This window comes from Bos taurus, chromosome 24, assembly GCF_002263795.3.
Source record: "Bos taurus isolate L1 Dominette 01449 registration number 42190680 breed Hereford chromosome 24, ARS-UCD2.0, whole genome shotgun sequence".
NCBI classification, from domain to species: domain Eukaryota; kingdom Metazoa; phylum Chordata; class Mammalia; order Artiodactyla; family Bovidae; genus Bos; species Bos taurus.
In genome coordinates, this window is record NC_037351.1 from 8,555,376 (window position 1) to 8,563,690 (window position 8,315).

Here is an 8,315-nt window from a genome sequence, read left to right on the forward strand (position 1 = left end):
ACATTTGGCCTCTTTGTTCCCCTCCTTTGACTCATCTATGCTCTAATCACAGATCTATGGTTGTTTGCTCTTGAATCTATCCCATTTGTATATAGTAGGGTTGCTAGCATATGGTATTTAGTATATTCTGGGTTCTCTTTTAACTCATACCATTGCAGGGAAGTTGTTCTGGAGCCTCAGGTTCAGGGCCTACCTGGAACTGTTGCACAGCTTCCATTCCGATCCACACACGTCGCCAGGTCTCTACTATGGGCATTAGGAGCCTTCGTGGCTCAAAACTGGGACTCTAAGTGGGATGTAGGAAGACGTAAGTCAGACTGAAAACTGGGAACCTCCCAAATCTTAAATCTTCCTTGCTGGAGAAAACCACCTACCACATCCCTCCACCACTTTCACCCTTGACTTCTGTCTGAAAAACAAGAGCTCACCTTGTCAAAATTCTCAATGATTACATTTGAAGACCAATTTCGTAAAAGGATAGATATTGTTTCAGGGCTAAATCCTCTCCACTTCACACTACATTGCTACCATGGATAATTATCCTCATTTATAGAATCTTATAAGAAAGGAGATAGCTTATATACTGAAATGGTTGCAAGACCCTGACAATTTGGACTCTAGAGCACTATCTTAATGAGAGTCGATTCTAAACGTATTAAGTAATGTGAACTCTCAGACTAAAACAACTGAATTTATTGACATGGGTCTATTCTCCTGGGATGCAAGATTCAGTATTTTATTTCTGAGCACCTGCCAGTATCTTAACAGTTTTGCATGGATAATTTATTGAAGACATGTCTCAGAAGGATTTCTAATTTCCTTTCTCTTTTATTTAAATGTTGTTACAGATTCCTTGTATCTCAAGGGGATACCTACCACTGATAGAGACTTTGGTATGTATACTAAAAGTTAAAGTGAAATACGAGGTACAGTACTAAGTTTTTCTTTATATAGCATAAGGTGTATTTTTTGAAATATTTTGCCTGTATGTTATTAAGATTACATGATTATTCTCTTGAGAAGAGGGCAGACTATTTCCTAATCAGTTTTGTTTTCTCTTTCTTAATTTTTAAATTATGAAATTATGATAACACATTTGCATATGACTTGGGAGATACAGACCAAAGTTAAACATAGTTCCAGAGTATATTACAATTATTTTTTAAGTGGATAAATTAAGATTTTTAGTTGGAGTTTCAATATCAAACTCTCAAAAATTAATAGGATGAATACACAGAAAAGTAGAAGACTATAGTAGACCCAAAAAACACCATGAACCAATTCAACATAATTAAGACTTATACAATTTTCACACAACAGTATATTTCCTACCCATTAAAAAAATCCCTGCAATCTAACATCTTCCATAAATAAAGTGTCAAAACTAAATAAATGTCAGTCAGGTGATCGTTTGATTATTTTGAATCTGATCTCCAAATTATTTGTATACTTGCTTGAGTCCCCTTAATTGTTCTAACAATTGACATACATTTATTGGGAGTTGTCTCTACCCTCAACAAAGTTATATCCCCAAAGAGAACAATGTATTTCTATAAAAATCTGTATTATGAGATAGCGTTAGTACAAGCCAAACAAGCAAGACAGATGATAAGTGAAAAGGGGTTTGACAAGAGAGACATCACTACACTGCCTGGTCCTAATGTTCATCACGGGCTTCCCTGGTGGCTAAGGATCTGCTTGCAATGCAGGAGACCTGGGTTTGATCTCCGGGTCAGGATGATCTCCTGGAAAAGGGGATGGATACTGACTCCAGCATTCTTGCCTAGAGAATTCCATGGACAGAAGAGCCTAGGGGGCTATTGTCCATTGGCTCACAGAGTCAGACAGGACTGAGAAACTAACACTTTCAGTTTTTCAACCTTCATCACAATGTGGGGATGGTTGGAAGGAAAGGTAGGTGTAGATGAGGAGAATGGTTATTTATGCAAGAAAATCTTGAGGGCCTGGAAAAATATTTTCAATGTTTGCTAAAAGACCAGTTCAGAAGTATGAAGATTTCTTACAGGAGACTAGTAGAAATAGTTTAGCAAACAATTTGTTAACATCTTGTTTTGACAGAGCTGTATTTTATAGATAATAATAAAGCATGAAGTACTAGACCTGAAAATCAGCCTCAACTGAGGGTATTTTAGGAAGACCTCTGTGACGATAGTGTTGAGGATGAGTTGAAGAATGATGAGCTTGGAGACAGAGAGATGAGGAAACTGCAGAACTGTGGGCAAGAGATGAGAGAGGCCAGGACTAGCCTGGTGAGAATGCACTGTCCCTTCTGGGCTACCTTCTCATCACCTGTGTGATGGTGACAGACATTACTTGTTTGTCTTCAGAATAAAATATATTTTGGCATATATAGCACTGTACTTTCAAAGTTTTAGACAGTAAGAGGAATTAAATCTAGATTGACAAATTTAACATCTATGAAATGTCAGAATTGTCAAAACTCCATGTGATCATCAGAGTTCTCTAATTTTGTGGTTAAAGACGCACATGGCATCAACTGCAGAAAGGGGCTTACTATTATCGTCCAGGTGGCTGGAGGCCCATGAAGAGGGGTTAGTCAGAATGAAGTAGTTAATTAAAGGATTGAGGAGTTGGAAAGATACAGGGAGCGTTCAATAGATCTGTTCTTGCATGGTAAGTAGGAGAGTGTGGGAAGTTTCAAAAAAGTTAAAAATGAGAGACTACAATATAGTGGGAACAGAGGTAGCAGGAAGGAGCGGGTGGAGACTGACAGGCTTCTCTTGGCTTTATGCTGTGAGCTAATCACATCTCAACTGTTGCCATTCAATTTCCTGCAACAAATTTTAATTGGTAAGCAACCCCCTCAGTCCCGTTTTCTAAAGCGTTGGTTTTTAGTTATGTTAAATGTCTAATATATGAAATGCTTATCATCTTAAAATAGCCAACTTAATGTGTGTAGCACAAGCTTAAGAATGTATTTTTTTAATTTTGTAAAAAACAAAAACAAAACAAAACAAAACAAACCCTTGGAGGTTACAGAGATTAAAAATAGTAGCAGTCTTATTTTTTTTAGAAAAGTAAATGCTTTAGCTTTTTGCTTCTTTCCACTCTTATCTATGATCCACCACCAAATATAATATAGTGGACCAAAATGTCATTTATTTAAGCATTTTCCATTACCTGGAAGAAAAAAAATATTGAATTTCACAATTTGATGAACAGAACTTAGAAGCAAATGAAATTCAATATAATATGTCAGGTTTCAAGTTTAAAGATATGTGGCATTCAGTTTATTCCTTCTGTGTAAATATACCACACATTTCAAAAAACCAAAATGAAAAGAGCAAACCTAAGATAAGAAATTTTAATGCATAGTCTAGCAAGAGTCATTTTATTTTGTATTTTTCTTTGTACTTTTCATTATAACATAAGTGAGGGCTCATAATAACTTGTGCTTTCAAACAATCATCTTTTCTCTAATTTCTTTATAATTTTAAAGTTTAAAAAATGTGATTTTAAAGCTGTTAGCATAGAATGTTGGAAACAGCACAAGCTTTAGTGTGCTGATCCTATCCCTAACTATATATATGCTACATCATAAATTATATATTATTACAACTATATAAAATATATTGATATGTTATATATGATGTACTAATGTCTAAACATATATTCATATCATTATAATATGTTGTATAATAAACATACAATGTATAATAATTATATTGACTTTAAATTATACTTTGTATATTGTATACATCGAGTGGAGACATCACTTTGCCAACATAGGTCCATCTAGTCAAAGCTATGGTTTTTCTAGGAGTCAACTATGGATGTGAGAGTTGGAACATAAAGAAGGCTGAGTGCCAAAGACCTGATGCTTTCAAATTGTGGTGCTGGACATAACTCTTCAGAGTCCCTTGGACAGCATGGAGATCAAACCAGTCAATCCTAAAGGAAATAAATTCTGAATATTCACTGGAAGGACTGATGCTGAAGCTGAATCTCCAATATTTTGGCCACCTGATGCAAAGAGCTGACTCATTGGAAAAGACCCTGATGCTGGGAAAGATTGAGGGCAGGAGGAGAAGGGGACAACAGAGGATGAGATGGTTAGACAGGATCACTGACAGGAGTTTGAGCAACCTCAGGGCGATAGGGAAGGAAAGCGAAGCCTGGCATGCTGCAGCTCATGAGGTCGCAAAGAGTTGGACACAACTTAGCGACTGAACAACAACAATAATTATATATATATATTTTTTAATTTAATTTTATTTTTTAACTTTATAATATTGTATTGATTTTGCCAAATATTGAAATGAATCTGCCACAGGTATACATGTGTTCCCCTTCCTGAACCCTCCTCCCTCCTCCCTCCCCATACCATCCCTCTGAGTCGTCCCAGTGCACCAGCCCCAAGCATCCAGTATCGTGCATCGAACCTGGACTGGCGACTTGTTTCATACATGATATTATACATGTTTCAATGTCATTCTCCCAAATCTTCCCACTCTCTCCCTCTCCCACAGAGTCCATAAGACTGTTCTATACATCAGTGTCTCTTTTGCTGTTTCGTATACAGGGTTATTGTTACCATCTTTCTAAATTCTATATATATGCGTTAGTATACTGTATTGGTATAATTATTATATATATAAAATCTTGAGAAATTTAATTCCAATACTTTTGAACTTTATCTGTCTCCTTTCCAAATGAAGTCCTTGTACCAATGTGAGAGAATTTTTGTAAAGATACAAGAGTGTAGGAAAGCATCCAAAGCAAAGCACTAGCAAATACTAGGACCATGATGAGTGTAATTTGAAGATACTTTTTTTACTTCTTGTTCTCCTTAAATCTCACAGACAGTGTTGCGAATAATTTCTCCCCACAGTCAACACAGTAGCAAATTAAAATGCCCTCAGGACTCTACTGATAAGGTCAAAGCTTGAAGACATTGCTACAATGAAAACATCATGAATTGGTTGGTACTTGTTTAGTCACCTCAAATCCACAGACCCATAGGTGGTAATAATTGGGAGCACTGGGAGTCATATTCTATCTACTTTCATTTTTAGGTCTGTAAGATGTGGTCCAGGGTGAAAGTGACTTCTCCAGTTTCACACAACTACATATACTTTAGTTTGCTGTTTGTTTTTAATAGCTATACAGATTTTCAGATATATCTGTACAATAATGCAGTGCAAAGATACTATAGTATTTTCAGAAAATTAGGGTTGCAAATTCAGCCTTAAATTCTCAGAGAGGTGACTACTTAGTCAATTCATACATACAGACAGGTAATTCTCTTAGTAAAATCTGGCTTTGTTCGAATTATAGAATGTTTATAATTATAATTCAGTATATTAATTGTTCTAGTGAATGTGCAGGATGTAGAATACATGGGGTTTATAAAACTAAGTGTATTTCTTCTCATCCAAAAATTTTATCCTAATATCTGTGACAAGATAGCTATAAAAATAGATATAGTGCTCTAGAGTTAGGCAAAAATGAATTCTATATATGGTGGTGGAGGGGATGCAAGTGATATCTCATTTTGGATCAATGTATAAGTCAAGTCAGGTTGCCAAAACAAAATACCATAGAATAGGTGGCTTAAACAACAGAAATGCATTTTCTCACAATTTTGGGGGCTGAAAATCCAAGATGAAGTTTATGTGGAATTGGCTTTCTGATGAGAGTTCTTCTTTTTTGCAGGCCTCCTCTTTGAACTCACATGGCTTTTTCTCTGAGTGCTTGCAGAAATCTCTCTCTCTTCCTTTTCTTATAAGGCCAGCATGGATAAGTTTGGATAGGGACCCTGTCTTTATGATAACATTTAACCTTAATAACCTCCTAAAGACCCTATTAGGGGCTTCCCAGAAGGCACTAGCAATAAAGAATCTGCCTGCCAATGTAGGAGATGTAAGAGATGTGGATTCAATCCCTGGGTTGGGAAGATCCCCTGGAGGAGGGTACGACAACCCACTCCAGTATTCTTGCCTGGAGAATCTCACAGACAGAGGAGCCTGGAGGGCTATGGTCCATAGGTTCGCAAAGAGTCAGACACAACTGAAGTGACCTAGCACGCATGCAAGCAAAGACCCTATTACCTCCAAATACACCAGAGATTAGGGCTTCAACATATGAATTTGGGGGGAACATAGTCTGCAGCAATCAGGAAAGGTTAGATAAAGAACGCACCACTTGGGAAAGAGTGGAAGCATACATAAGAATGTAGAACATGGATGTGGAAGTCTTACTCAAAACTAAGGGGAAGAAAGACCAGGAATGAATAGTAACTTGAAAGTTCAGGGTTATTTGCAGAATAACAAATATTACAACTCTGGTGTAGCACAGAATATGTGTTGGGGAGCAGCAGAGAATAAATGGGAAATCATACTATTTATGTTATATGTTGAAGGACCATGAAGCTGAGTGTGAAGAATTTGTATAATTTAAACCACACAATGAAGTTGTCAGTATGTTTGAAAAAGGAAGTTACTATTTGATCTTCACATTGGAAATAGTCCTAAGATGAGGTGTTTAGGATAGATTCAAATGAGAAGAGTCTTGGGTATAGGAAACAGATTTGGAAAAGTATTGCAATAGACTTTATTGAGATCAAATGACATCATGGCTGGGATAATTTTTTAATTTCCTTTTCACTACCAAAATGCCTGACAACATGACTCACACCTTTCTTTACTGTTTAAGCAATTTAATTTCCACCTACACCTCTCCATAGAAATCTCTCCTTTAAATTTCGTGGTTGGGTTCTTAGTCCCCAAATGTAAAGGTCTTTTCTAACTTATGCTTGGCTTTTCTTCAGTCTCAGTGAGTTATTTTGTCCCAAACTCACTTTCACTTTCATCAAGAGGCTCTTTAGTTCTTTGCTTTCTGCCATAAGGGTGGTGTCATCTGCGTATCTGAGGTTACTGATATTTCTTCCGGCAATCTTGATTCCAGCTTGTGCTTCAGTGAAAGAGGAGAGTGAAAAAGTTGGCTTAAAACTCGACATTCAGAAAATGAAGATCATTCATCCGCCCCCATCACTTCATGGCAAATAGATGGGGAAACAGTGGAAACACTGACAGACTTTATTTTTTGGGGCTCCAAAACCACTGCAGATGGTGACTGCAACCATGAAATTAAAAGATGCTTGCTCCTTGGAAGAAAAGTTATGACCAACCTAGACAGCATATTAAAAAGCAAAGATATTACTTTGCCAACAAAGGTCTGTCTAGTCAAAGCTATTTTTTTTTCCAGTAGTCATGTATGGATGTGAGAGTTGGACTGTGAAGGAAGCTGAGCACTGAAGAATTGATGCTTTTGAACTGTGGTGTTGGAGAAGACTCTTGATAGTCCCTTGGACTGCAAGGAGATCCAACCAGTCAATCCTAAAGGAAATCAGTCCTGAATATTCATTGGAAGGACTGATGCTGAAGCTGAAGCTCCAATACTTTGGCCACCTGATTGGAAGAACTGACTCACTGGAAAAGACTCTGATGCTGAGAAAGATTGAAGGTGGGAGGGGAAGGGGACAACAGAGGATGAAATCGTTGGATGGCATCACCAGCTAGATGGACATGAGTTTGAGTAAGTTCTGGGAGTTGGTGATGGACAGGGAAGACTGGCGTGCTGCAGTCCATGGAGTTGCAAAGAGTTGGACACAACTGAGCAACTGAACTGAACTGAAACTCACTTGGGGAACTTCTCTCTCCTTCCTTGCTTCCTATACCACTGTCACCATCACTTGTTATTTTTTCAAACTCACAGAATGCCTGTTTGTCTAGGGTTTTCATTTGGGCTTTGTTACCTTCCATCCATTGGTAAAACCACCCGTACTCTACTTTGAGAGTTACCACAAAATTAACTTCATCCATAATTATCTGCCATATGAATTGCACCTGTATCTCAAGCCAGGTGTTTTAGCCAGATATCTGAGTAGAGTAGAATTCAGGATCCAGTTCAATTTGTGGATATATAACAAAACCTCAAAGACAATGAACAGACTAGAATGGACTAGAATCTGGCATCCACAGGTTGTTTTTACAATTTTCTATTGAAACATAGTTTTTTCCTCAGTCTAATCACCCTCATTTTAATCAAATCTGATCACAGTAAGACTAATTTGTTTGAAGACTAAATGGAATCTCATTAAACTTGGCCTAATTATTTATATAAGTGCAGCAAGAGTACTGATTGACCATATAAGGCTTTATAAAAATCAACCTTGCAGAACTTCTCACAATGAATCTTAGATTGAATTTTTAAGATACACATAATATCATACATCCATAACATACATGCATAGACATACAGAAACATACAGA